A 14,334-nucleotide genomic window follows, 5' to 3' on the forward strand; every position below is an offset into this window, starting at 1 on the left:
CCTGCTTTTTAGCTTTCTGCCCAGGTCTCTATAAATTTTCTCTTCAGGACCTCATTGCTTTTCCTTCCTATGTCATTGGTACCTATATGTACCAAGACATCTGGCTGCACCCCCTCCCCCTCCAAAATGCTGCAGACACGATTAGTGAGATCCCTGACCCCAGCGCCTGGGAGGCAACATGTCATCAGGGTGTTCTATTCACATCTAGAGACTCTTGTTTGTTCTCCTGACTATTGAGTCCCCTATCACTACTGCTCCCCTCTTCTCCCTCTTTCCCTTCTGCACCACAGACCCATGCTCAGTGCCAGTGATACAGTCTCTGTGACATTCTCCTGGGAGATCATCCCATGACAGTATCCAAAATGCTATGCTCATTATTGTGGGGAATGGCCACAGGGTGCTCTGCACTAACTGCCTATTCACCATCCCATTCCTTCTCCTGACAATCACCCAGCTACCTGCCTCCTGCAACTTAGGTTTGACTACTTCCCTGTAACTCTGATTGATGATGTCCTCACTCTCCCTAATGCAACGTCAAAGAATAGTACCTATCAAGTGTGTCAGTAGAGAAGTGTGTATGGAACGGGGAAATAGCAGAGGTACTTTATGAACGCTTTACTTCATTATTCACTATGGAAAAGGATCTTGGTAATTGTAATGATGACTTGCAGCAGACTGAAAAGCTTGAGCATGTAGATATTAAGAAAGAGGATGTGCTGGAGCTTTTGGAAAGCATCAAGTTGGATAAGTCTCCAGGACCGGATGAGATGTACCCCAGGCTACTGTGGGAGGCGAGGGAGGAGATTGCCGAGCCTCTGGCGATGATCTTTGCATCATCAATGGGGACGGGAGAGGTTCCGGAGGACTGGAGGATTGCGGATGTTGTTCCCTTATTCAAGAAAGGGAGTAGAGATAGCTCAGGAAATTATAGACGAGTGAGTGTTACTTCAGTGGTTGGTAAGTTGATGGAGAAGATCCTGAGAGGCAGGGTTTATGAACATTTGGAGAGGTATAATATAATTAGGAATAGTCAGCATGGCTTTGTCAAGGGCAGGTTGTGCCTTATGAGCCTGACAGAATTTTTTGAGGATGTGACTAAACACATTGATGAAGGAAGAGCAGTAGATGTGTATATGGATTTCAGTCAGCATCTGTAGAGGGAGATGGGCAGTTGATGTTTCAGGTATTTTATATTTTGTTTAATGATACAGCATGGAGTAGGCCCTACCAGTCCTTCTGGCCGCACCACGGACCAACCCACCGGTTTAACCCTAGCTTAATCGCGGGACAGTTTAACCTACCAACTGGTACGTATTCGGACAGTGAGAGGAAACCAAAGCACCCAAAGGGAAACCCACCCTGCACAGGAGGGAACATACATACTTGCTTCCGGAGGATACCGGAATTGAACTCCAACACTCCAAGCTGTAACAGGGTCATGCTAGCGTGGTGACCCTTTTCCTGGATCGAAAGATAAAAAGAGGAGAGAACGAATCTCAGAAGGTAAAGGGAAAGGCTGGAGCAAAAGCTGGCAGGTGATATATGGATTCAGGTGTGGAGGGGTGTCAAACAGATGGAGGGGTGATGTCGCTATTTATGTTGCTTTGTCAATTTTATGTGCGTTGGATGTTTGTTGTTTTCTTTGAATGGGTTCCATGGTGTTTTTTTGTTTTGTAGCTGCCAGCGGGAAGACAGGTCTCAGAGTTGTATACTCCACACATATTTAGATAACAAAAGGACTTTGAATCTTTAAATGTTCCCTCTGCCTAACACCCCTGCTTACCTAGATCAAGGTACCATTTGATGGCTCTTACTCCACCCCATCCCTTCACGCCTTTCTATTGACTCTCTGCTATTTACCTTTCTGTACAGATGTAGCCTCTTGACCTGCAATGTCAATTGTCCATTTCCCTTCTGACCTGCTAGGTTTCTCCAGCACCTTGTTTGTTAGAGAAGGAAAAAGATGATAACTCATTTTTTTCTAACCTTAGTATTTCAAGAACGCTCATGCCTCTCACTTAATGTACTTCCAAGTGCTCAAAAGAATTATGGAGAAAGCTGACCAGAATTGAGACAATGAAAAGTTTTGTTAACTGAGGAACAGAAGTTTTCAAATGGCAAGTGGATCATTGATCAGAAATGTGACATTAAAAACCATTGACAAAAAGTCCAGAAAGCAGATACAAATTTGTATTATTAATATCAAAAGTATGACCAGAGGTGCACAGTGATGCCATAAAGATATTTAGGTAATAAGGAATTTTCAAGTGATGGGGTAATAAAGCAAGGCAATGATACAAAGCATTATTATTCTTCCAAAGAGCCAGACAGCATTGACAGTACAGAACAAATGCCCTTCTTTGTGTTCGCTTTATTGGTAGCATTGTATCAATTTCCATCCTCACCCTGCTTCTTCATGTCACTGTGGTCTGAAATACACCCAAACTCAGATGATCCAATGGCAGGGTGGAGTATTGGTTAGTGCAATGCTGTACCGTGCCAGCTGTAAGATCGGTGTTCAATTCCTGCCACAGAATGTAAGGAGTTTACACATATTCCCTGAGGCCACTTGGGTCTCTTCTGGGTGCTCTTGTTTCCTCCCCCATTCCAAAGATGTACAATTGGATGTTACTAAGATGTGCACATTCTTTATTGGCACCTGAAGTACAGGCTGCCCATTGCAGTCCTTGCCGATATGACTTCAAAAGTTTTAAGTAAATTTTATTATCAAAGTATGTATATATCACTGTATACAACCCTGAGATTTATTTTTTAATAAATTTCTCAATAAATCTATAGAATAATAATCATAACAGAATCAGTGAAAGACCACCCAACACGGGCATTCAAGCAGAGTTCAGAGGAACACAAACAGTGCAAAACAAACAGAAGAAATTATCATAATAAATAAATAACCAAACAAACAAACAAACAAACAAGCAAGCAATAAATATCCTGAACATGTGACAAAGAGTCCTTAAAAGTGAGTCCAATGGTTGTGGGAAAATTTCCACTGATGGGGCAAGTGTTTCTGTGATATCACACTGGAGGAATATTGTATCATTTCTTAATGCATGCATTACTAAATGACAATAAAAGAGGACTGCGTGTCCTCATAATCTAAAAAAAATGTGAAGCCCCTTTTGGTTCAAGATTTGACACAAACCATGTGTTTCACCGCATGTGTTTTGACGTACAGTTCATGTGACAAATGAAGCTAATCTCATGCTCAGAACTCAGGTGCTGGACTGACATTTTTTCTGCACTAATGGATATTCTTTGTACTAATCACCTGAAATCTTTAACTTACTTTTCTTTACGTTATCACATTGCATATTAACAAAATTTCCAAAGATCTCCATAATTTTCATGGGATTGTGAGAGTGGGAATCTCAGTGAGTTTAAAGTAAGGTTTCCCAACCTGGAGTCCACAGACCCCTCGGTTAATGGTAGGTGTCCATGGCATAAAGAAGGTTGGGACCCCTAGTTTAAAGGCAGTGTGGAAAATAGCACCTGGAGAGCCAGAGACCAAACCATCAGGACTTCCAAATTGTTAGCAGGCAGATTGCCAGTTTTTCCTGTGGCACACTTTGCTGTCCCAAACTCCCATCTAATGCAGTTCAGGTACTTTGTTGCAAGGTCAAAATCCTTGTGAAAAAATTCCACTTCTTCTTTTTAAAGAGCAGAATTCTCACACATTGCTATGCAATGCACTCATTTAAAAGCTAGTACAATGCAATTTGTGGCTTTTGTACACTGGGGAATGAAAGACAATATTAGATGTAAATAATTTCCCTGATGCCTTTTGCCCGTACAATCTCTAACAGGGGAATTTATTTATGCATTGTTTTCTACACACAGTGTTGGTGATACTGTGCAATAAATTAAAAATAGTCTTCTCTGTGGAGAAAAGGAGAGCCTTTCTTTATTCTGATGTGTCCAAAGTAAAGAATAATGCAAAAAAGTTTAGAATTTAACTTCTGGCAAAATGGAGGCAAAATTTAAAAGAGCTGAAGTTGTTATATTTGAATGCACATGGCATGCAGAATAAGATAGATGATCTTGAAGATCAGTGAGAGATTGGCAGAGCCAACATTGAAAGAAGATCACATCTGGGAGCGTAACATCCAAGGATACACATTGTATTGATGGGGGTGGGTAGGGGGGACTCTCCATCTAGCAAAGTGGCACTGAAGATTTTATCAAGTGAAAGAAGCATGTTTTCAATAATTGTTCAATCTATATCTGAAGTAATGTGCACAGGGCAAGAGTGGATCATTAAAGAACCCTCACACCCTCTCCATGAACTGTTTGTTCTTCTGCCATTAGGCAAACGTTACAGGAGCATCAAAACTAAAACCACAAGGCTACTAAACAGCTTCCTCCCACAGGCAGTCAGACTGCTAATAGCTGCTCTACCTGATTCTGCTTTGGACACTTTTAACTTGCACTGGACACTTATAACTGATTTTAACTGACATGTGGCTGTTGTGTTTTACTATTTATTGTTATGTTTATTATTTAGTGTTGCGTTTGTTATGTTATGATTACACTGCCCCTGAGAAACGCTGTCTCATTCTGCCCTGCAGAGCTGATGTACGGTTAGAATGACAATAAAGTTTTTTGAATCTTGAATCTTGAATCTTAAATTGGTCTTCCTCAATTTTAAACAAGTTAGTCAAATCTAATAAACAAAGCCGCAGTAGTGTAGTGGTCAGCGCGACATTATTACAGCTTGAAGCAGTCTAAAGTTGGGAGTTCAATTCCGTCGCCATTTGTAAGAAGCTTATATGTTTTCCCTGTGATCGCATGGGCTTTCTCCAGGTACTCCACTTCCCTCCCACAGTCCAAAGACATACTGGTTAGGTCTTTTGCTCATGGTAAATTGTCCTGTGATTACGCTAGTGTTAAAAGTGGGTGGGTTGCTGGGCAGTGTGGCTCGTTCCATGCTGTATTTCTAAATAAATAAATAGATTGAAAACTCTTCTCATTCCCTTTGTCCCCCTTGCAACATCCTTTGTGATTCCTGTTCTGCAGCTTACAAAGTAGAGCAGTTTAGCAGATTGATGTTATTTGGTATTTTGAGGACAATGCACTCAAAGGAAATAAAATGTGAAAGTTGCCAGGAGAGAACAAAATTTATAGATTAATATACTTCTACTGAATCTCATTTTTATCTCTAGTAATCCAATCAAATGAGGGGAACTAGTTTTATGTAATTTTCAATACTGTGTTCCAATCTGTTGCCTTTGCTGCTGCTGTTAGTGCTGATTATCATGCATAATGCCCTCAGTACTTCAAAGATTCAGATTAATGGATGCCAGTTAGATCAGATGCTTATAGTACTTTGATGTAATTGGTTAAAAAAAACAAGTGTACACCAATATTTCCGGTGTCTTATCTTTCCAGACTAGTGTTAAACTTGTATTTCAGATATCAGATATTAATAACAATGACGAACAACATCATCAAATTGTCTTAAGGTTGATCTATAACAAGTTGGTGCTTATTTCATTTGATGAAGTTGCTGCACAAAAGCAGCAGGGTAGAAGGGAAGAAATCTTAAACAGGGGGGTTTCTGCACATGCTGGAAATCCAAAGCAACACACATACAAAATGCTGGAGGAACTCAGCAGGTCAGACAGCATCTATGGAAATGAATGAACAGTCAACGTTTTGGGCCGAGGCCCTTTTCCAGAGCTAGAAAGGAAGGAGGGAAGAGATCAGAATAAAAAGGTGGTGGGAGGGGGAAGAAGATAGCTAGAAGATAGGAAAGTTAAAGGGCTGGAGAGGAAGGAAGCTGATAGGAGATCTGATGAGCATGGAGCATAGAAGAAAGGGAAGGAAATGGGGACCAAAGGAGAGGTGATAGTCTGGTTAGAAGAGGTAAGAAGCCAGACAGGGGTATAGAAGAAGAGGGATTTTTTTTTCCAGAAGAAGAAATTGATATTCATGTCATCAAGTTGGAGGCCACCCAGACAGAATATAAGGTGTAGCTACTCCATGCTGAAGATGGTCTCATTGTGGCACAAGAGGAGACCATGGACCAATATGTCAGAACAGGAATGGGAATCAGATTTAAAATGTTTGGCCACTGAGAATTTCTACTTTTGGACAATGGAGCAGACGTGAAATCTGTTTATTTTTCTAGCACGTTTCTGATGTTTATTTTCTTAGATAAACACCATGTTCAGAGAATTCCCACTGGATCCATTAGCCAATTAGTTTCTGTCACTGGATGGTTGAAATTTTCAACATGCCATTGATACTCAAGTTAGGTATTTAAAAAAAAGAACACACCATTTTAATTCTTCTTCCAGGTCCTATTTGGCTGAGTTGTGGAATCAAGCTCGAAGTGTTTTCCTGGCTTTGCAAGTTTTTATTGATTTCAGGTGCTCATCGGTGCATATCTCCAGGCTCCAACATTGTAAAGAAGGAGAAGGTTGTTTCGATAACCAGATTTGAACAGAAGTTGTTATTTGCTTCCCACTTTAATTGTCCTGCTGAACCCCATTACTTGGCTTGTGATTGACTGTTTTTGTAGCACAGATGTGTTTTGCTTATTATTTAAAAATATTGTGGAACAGTAGCCAATAGAACATACAATTCTATGGGGAGGTGATGCTGACATGCTGGCAAATATTGTCAAGTGTGGATTTATACTTTCATTTGCACAGTTGCCAGACAAAGTTAGTCTTCTAATTTTTGAGCTGCACAGAATAAAGCTAAGGATTCAGATTCTGTTACCCAGAGGCCAAATTAATTGTACAACAGTCTTTCATTGAAATGCCAATGATATAGTGGCTGAAGCATTGGACGTTTATTATCAGTATAATAAAATTATTGTCTTATTGTTGGTGAATATTTAATGTTTCATTTTGTTCCTTTCTGGATGTTTGGGTAGGCCTAGCATGTGTACAAATATGTATGAATGTGTCAAAATTGTCCTAATGCTGCTGAAGGACCCACTGAATCCTGATACTGAAAAAGTGTAATAATAAAGTTAAAATTTTGTAGTAAGATTCCAGTGGTATGAAGAATTTCTAAAACTGTGTTGCTGGTGCTGAAGGTTTAAGACTCATAAGCATTCCATTTGATACCCAGGCTTTGATAGATGTTGCTCTGAAGCTCACAGTCAATAATTCAGGCCAACTGAAAATTCTTTAAATTCTTTGGCAGGAATTGTGATATAAAATGATAGATCAGCACAGATCTGGGGGGAATTCACATCAAAATTTGAAGTATGAGGTACTGTTCTTGAAATCCTTGTTTTTTTTAACATAATGCGCTGTACATTTCTCTATACCACACCAGGAAAGTCAGTCACGTAGTCATAATAATGTGACATTAACCAATTGTGCTCGAATTTCTGGGACAGTCACAGTAGCACCAGACATTACTAAAGCATAGACTTGTTGGTGGGAGATTTGTGTGTACCCTTGCCCTCTTTATCTTACTTCCAGCTTGCACCAAGGACATCAATAATCATGAAGTATTTAAATTTGGTTTTAGCAAGGTTCTGCACCACATAGATTTTTATAACAAACAACATTTTTCACTCCTAGAAGACAGTTAATTTAATAGTGCTAAAGGCTTGAACTGATTATTAAATGGCTTAGACATGCTTCCCTTGCAGTCGTTGTCTGAGTTCTACACAGCTCCATGCAAAGCAAATCTCAAACTGCGATCCCAATATTACATCCCATCGCGTTCCCCGGTGACGAAAAATGCCAGAAAGAAATTTTGCACAAAGAGAAAGGGCTCTATGGTCATCAGATGAGGAATGAGTGAAAATAAAAACAGGAGAAATGTAGTTGGACCAAAGAGGTCACCCAAACTCCACAGTGAGGCATCCTGGAAGCAACGCTTCTTGGAAAAGCAACGTGGACATTTGGGGATGTTGCGCTGTCCCAGGTTAGTGGGTCCTTGAATCAGATGTCCATGTGTGCAGGAGGCACCAGGGCTGGTGACCCGGTGAGCCAAGTGTTCAAAGACCCATCATCTTAATGGAGAACACAAAATACTCTGCAGATGCTGGGGTCAAAGCAACACTCACAACAGGCTGGAGGAGCTCAGCAGGTCAGGCAGCATCCGTGGAAATGATCAGTCAACTTCAGGACAAAGAGTTCTAGCCTGGAACATTGACTGATCGTTTCCATGGATGCTGCCCGACCTGCTGAGTTCCTCCAGCGTGTTGAGAGTGTTATCTTAATGGAGGACCTTTGAATTTTCTTCAGTGCAAGAAGAACACGTTTTGATTTAGCAGAAATGGTATTGGGAAGCACTACACGACTTCCAGAAGCACAAGAATTCAGTGCAGGCACTGACAACATTCCAGACACCTCTCTGACAACATCTTGTCTCGAGTGCCCTGTCCAAAGGGAAGCTAAGTTTTGAACACTGTTCTTCAAAAGTCCACAGTACTGTGCAGAAATCTTAGGCGCATACAGTATATATGGCAAAGTACTATATTTGTCAACGCGAAGTGGAGAGAGAGTTTGTAATTCTGACGGGAGCAAAGGATATGGGAAATGACGAGGGTGGAGCAACACGGGAGGGTGCGGGACAGGTGGCAAAGATAGAGGTCCAGGGGTGTGTTGGGGGAGTGGCATGGTGCAGACACACCCAGCCCTGAGACACCAGGCAACCTCATTTGATTCCAAACAATTGGTTTGTTGATCATTACAAAGTGTCTCTCTGTGCTTCCGACTCCCAACCCTTTCCCTTCCTTCTTTCCCCAACCATGAATCCCCTCCCTGCCTCCTTCACATTCTCAGACCACCATGGAGACCCATATCAGAATCAGGTTTATCATCACTCATGTATGTCATGGTATTTTTTTTTTGCAGCAGTACAGTGCAATACGTAAAATTACCACGCTACTGTGCAAAAGTCTTCGGCACTTTCGCTATAGATATGTGCCTTAGACTTTTGCACAATACTGTATGTCCTCTCCTCTCTCTTTCTGGGAGGCTGTCTTCCTGCTTCTATCAGACCCTTCATTCCTTGCCTATAATCCCCCATAACTGAGAGAGTACTGATCTGTTTCATGGCTGTCTGTGAAAAGTAAGCATTTCAGTTTGTATACTGTATACATTCCCTGATATTACATTAAACAATTGAGCTATTATGAGGTGCCGTATGGACTACCTCAGAGTTCAAAACTCTCTACTAATATAGGAAACACAACCTGTAACACCTATTGTTCTTGAAACTACATTCAACGAGGGACCCCATTAGCACTATCTTAGATCTAGTGCTACCACATGTAATTATACTAATAAGGTTTTTGAAACAGTGTTGTGGAGATTGCAATCATCGCTTTAATGCCAGAAAAATGATGCAGGTTAATTTCCAGGTCATTGTTTTAAGGAAGGTTATGATGGGTTTAGAATAGCAGAGTGAAACTGTTTCAGTCAATGAATGGTTCAACGACCAAGGAACACAGCTTTGAAATGACAGATAAAAGATACAAATGGAATAAGAGAAGAAACTGTTATCACAGAGGGTAGTTGTGACATGAAACAACTCGAAATAAGTTCAATAATGGCTTTGAAATGGGTATTAGATAGCCTGATGAAGAAACATAATGTGCAGAGTGGGGAAATAAGATTGACTACACTGCAAGAAGCTCATCATGAGTTGGTTGGTCAAGTGGCTTCCTCCCATGTTGTAGCTATTTTATAATTAAGTTAATGCACTTTTAGTGTACTCGTTGAGCTTCCTATGTTACTTTTTCCGTGCTTTATGAGTTTGCACATTTACTTAATATGGTAATGTGAAGCTTTTTCACATAATTAGATTGCTTAGAAAAACAAGATTCTTGAAACAAATTATTATTTGGAATTTACTTCAAATTTGTTATCTGATATCTGAAGAATAACTATATTGAAATTACTGCATCATTTCTCTTGTAATGTGTCAATATACTAGTGCAATTTTATTAAAAAGTTAAATGGGATGGTAATTTACAATGCGGATAAATCAGTGAGTGGCATTCTCTATGATGGTAAGAATTTGAAAACAGTTTTAATTGACTCTTTTATCCACCATAAGTATCACCTGCACCCAACCTCCGGCTGTTTGCTAATTTCAAAACTCTTCAAGCTAGAGATGGCAAACGTGCAGTCTTGGATCTGGTCCTGTACAACAACATTAGCAATCTTGTAGTTAGGGATCCTCTTGGAAAGAGTGATCGCAGTATGATTGAGTTTCTCATACAAATGGAGGGTGCAATAGTTCGATCTGAAACCAGTGTATAATGCCTAAACAAGGGAGACTACAACAGGATGAAGGAAGAGTTGAATAGGGTAGACTGAGAACACAGGCTGTATGGTGGGATAGTTGAGGTACAGGGGAAGATTTTCAAAGAGATTTTTTGCTCAACAAAAGTATATTCCAATTAAAAGCAAGGACAGTAAAGGTGGGGAGAGCCAGCCATGGATAACTAAGGAAATAAAGGAAGGCATCAAACTAAAAGCTTGTGCGTACAAAGTTGCCAAGAGTAGTGGGAAACTGGAAGACTGGGAAAACTTTAAAAAGCAACGAAGTACCACTAAGTGAGCAATAAAATAAAGGAAGATAGATTATGAAAAAACTAGCACAAAACATAAAAATGAATAATAAAAGATTTTTTAATTATATAAAGTGGAAAAGGGTGGCTAAATTGAACGTATGTCCCTTGGTGGATGAGAAGGGGGAATTGATATTGGGTGACGAGGAAATGGCTGATGCTTTGAATGACTATTTTGTGTTGGTCTTCATGGTGGAGGACACATCTAACATGCCGAAGAGAGATGATATGGATACGATAGGAGCCGAGGACCTCGATACAATAACTATCACTAAAGAGGTAATGCTGAGAAAACTTATGGGCCTGAAAATAGATAAGCCCCCTGGTCCTGATGGAATGCATCCCAGGGTACTGAAAGAATGGGTAGAAGTTATAGTAGAGGTTTTGGTGACGATTTGCCAAAATTCTCTGGACTCTGGGCAGGTCCTGGTAGATTGGAAGATGGCGAATCTCACACCACTGTTCAAAAAAGGATGTAGGCAAAAGGCAGGTAACTATAGGCCAAGGAGTTTAACATCTGTAGTTGGGAAAATGCTTGAAGTTATCATTAAAGAAGAAATAGTGAGGCATCTGGAAAGAAATGGATCCATTATGCAGATGCAGCGTGGATTCAGCAAAGACAGGTCCTGTTTGACAAACTTACTGAAGTTCTTTGAAAATATAATGAGCACAGTGAATAGCGTGGGACAGATGGACATTATTTACATGGATTTCCAGAAGGCGTTTGATAAGGTGCCACATAAAAGACATCCATAAGTTAAGGATGCATAAAATTGGAGGTGATGTATTAGCATAGATAGAGGATTGGTTAACAAATAGAAAGCAGAGAGTTGGGATACAGGGGTGTTACTCTGGTTGGCAATCAGTGGTGAGTGGTGTGTTGTAGGGATCGGTGCTGGACCCGCAACTGTGCATGATATACATTATAATCTGGAAGAGAGGACTGAGTGTAGTATCTAAGTTTGCTGCTGACACTAAATTGAGTGGAAAAGCAAATTGTGCAGAGAGTACAGAGAGTCTGCAGAGAGATATAGATAGGTTAAGTGAGTGGGCAAGAGTCTGGCAGATGGAGTACAATGCTGGTAAATGCGAAGTCACCCACTTTGGAAGGAAAAATGGAAGATCAGATTATTATTTAAATGGTACAAGATTGCAGCATGCTGCTGTGCAGAAGGACTTGGAGTGCTTGTGCATGAATGACAAAATATTGGGTTACAGGTGCATCAGGCTATTAAGAAGGCAAATGGAATGTTGGCCTTCATTGCTAGAGGGGTTGAATTTAAGAACAAGGAGTTTATGTTGTAACTGTACAAGGTTCTGGTGAGGCCGCATCTGGAGTACTGCATGCAGTTCTGGTCTCCTTACTTGAGGAAGGATATACTGTCTTTGGAGACGATGCAGAGGAGGTTCACCAGGTTAATTCCAGTGATGAGGGAGTTAAACTATGAGGAGAGATTGAGAGATTTAGTTGCCTGGGACTGTGCTCACTAGAGTTCAGAAGAATGTGAGGAGATGTCATAGAAACATATAAAATTATGAAAGAGATGGACAAGATAGAGACAGGAAAGTTGTTTCCACTGGTAGGTGAGAGTAGAACTAGGGGATATAGCATCAAGATTCAGGGGAGTAAATTTAGGACCGAGATGAGGAGGAACTGCTTTTCCCAAGGAATAGTGAATCTGTGGAATTCTCTGCCCAATTAAACAGTGGAGGCTACCTCAGTAAATATATTTAAGACAAGGTTGGACAGATTTTAGCATAGTAGGGGAATTAAGGATTATGGTGAAAAGGTAGTTAGGCGGAGGTGAGTCCATGGCCAGATCAGCCATGATCCTATTGAATGGTGGAGCAGGCTCGACGGGCCAGGTGGCTGACTCCTGCTCCTATTCTTTAGGTTCTTCTGAACCTATGGCTCACATGTCCAAGAAGGCATGCGAAAAAATTCTGTTTGGATGTGGCTCATGTTGCCGCCCCCTCAATTCTTTATAACCCATCCACAAAAAAAAAACACAATGATTACCCTTTGCTGACAAATAAGATAGCGAATGATTTTTTTAACAATGTGAGAGCAGTGAGATATTTCACAGGAAGTGTCCAATTTGGGCATAAGTTCTCTAAAAGGTTCACCACCTCTGTTACTTAGTAGCACCTTGAATGGAGTAACTGAGTTTCTGAACTTTCCAAATAGGAAACTGCAGGTCAGTTGGACAGAGCTATAAAATATAAACGTTAAACCATTAAAAAAAAGGCTTCTTTGCAAAAGATTTCAAGTGCTTCAACTTTGGTCTCTAGTATTAAATGATGAGAGCTTTGACTGTTTTCTTTAAATCTGCCTCCAAATATTTACGTCTGTTGAACTCAATGAAACTAGACTTGGGGAACTGAGTGTAAATGATGCCCAATACTGTGAAAATGTTTAACATCTTGTTTTGTGGCTGCCTGTAAGGAGATGAATCTCAAGGTTGTATAATACATACATACTTTGATAATAAATGTACTTTGAACTTCTCTAGTCTGTTTAGCATATAAGATATGCATACATATTTGCATTTTATCCACCTAATGTAATCTGAATCAATTAAGTTATTTTTTTCTCCAAACGTCTGTTAGTTTTCTAAAAAGATTGAGGGAAGTAGTAATCTGTCAGTGAATGGACTTTAAATGCTCCATGTTCTTTATTCTTCTGTGAAAATTGTTCTGTTTGAGAGTCTAAGTTATCATCCAAATTTCACAATGCATCGAACAACTGAAACATCCGGTAATGCTCTGTTACTTTCAGGTGCCACCCCACTGGTTTGTTTTCTCTGGGTACCCCTCTAAGCTTCAATACTTTGTGAAGTTTCTGCACAGTGCTCAAACCAGCCATTAGTAAAAAAAAAATTCCATCACAAACACCCAAAGGCAGATGTTCCGTTTAAATTTCATTACTTTAATTCCACATTTGTGCAGCCAGTGTTGTAAATTCTCATCCTCAAAAACTAAATATTGTAAACTTATACATAATGAGAATTCTCTTTTTTTATATAAAAAACATCCTTGAAAATTTTAACTATCCTTGTAGATTTGTAGCTTTAAGATGTTTTATGACATGAGCTGAAACATTACACAGAACTCTCAAGTTCATAGATGCATCTTAATGTAGGAGTTTTAAAGCGAGTTGGTTTATTATTGTCACATGTACCTAAATACAGAGAAACACTTGTCTCGCACACTATATCTGTTCATTACACTGGCTGCTTTACTGAAGTAGTACAAGATGTAGACAGAGTCCATAGAGTTGAGGCTGGTTTATGTGACGTGCTTTTAGCTGTGTCTGCAATCCTCTACACTTTCTGCCAGTCATGTGCAGAGCAGTTGCAATACCAAACTGTTAGGCATCCAGATAGGAAATTAACCATTCCTTCATTTATATCGTGAATATGACTTTGGAAAATGTTTTGTTGTGCAAAATTTTCTCAATTTGAAAAAGCTAGGCTGGTTATTTCAGTGCTGTGTATTCCTATACACAGTAATGGTCAGAATCAGAATCAGAATCAGGTTTATTATCACCAGCATATGTCGTGAAATTTGTTAACTTAGCAGCATCCCAAAACTCTGGTGCGCTGTTTTGTGCATGTTGATCCCACTGCTCAGATCATCTAATGCCTGATTGGCATGCTGAGCTCTTTGCTGCAATGAAAAATATTGAAGGCACGTACAATGGCTTTATTACCAAAAAATCCAAAAATAGAAGAATTAACTGCACCAGAATTCCCTCGTTT

The 14,334-nt window shown here is 40.0% G+C and overlaps 1 protein-coding gene across 1 annotated transcript in view; it reads left to right on the top strand.

Moving 5' to 3' along the window:
- The window catches only part of man1a1 (mannosidase, alpha, class 1A, member 1), a 497,115-nt gene that overhangs the window by 322,283 nt on the left and 160,498 nt on the right, over window positions 1–14,334 (top strand). The gene's annotated exons all lie outside the window — the stretch shown is intronic.

Source organism: Mobula birostris, chromosome 2 (genome assembly GCF_030028105.1).
Source record: "Mobula birostris isolate sMobBir1 chromosome 2, sMobBir1.hap1, whole genome shotgun sequence".
In the NCBI taxonomy this organism is placed as follows: Eukaryota; Metazoa; Chordata; class Chondrichthyes; order Myliobatiformes; family Myliobatidae; genus Mobula; species Mobula birostris.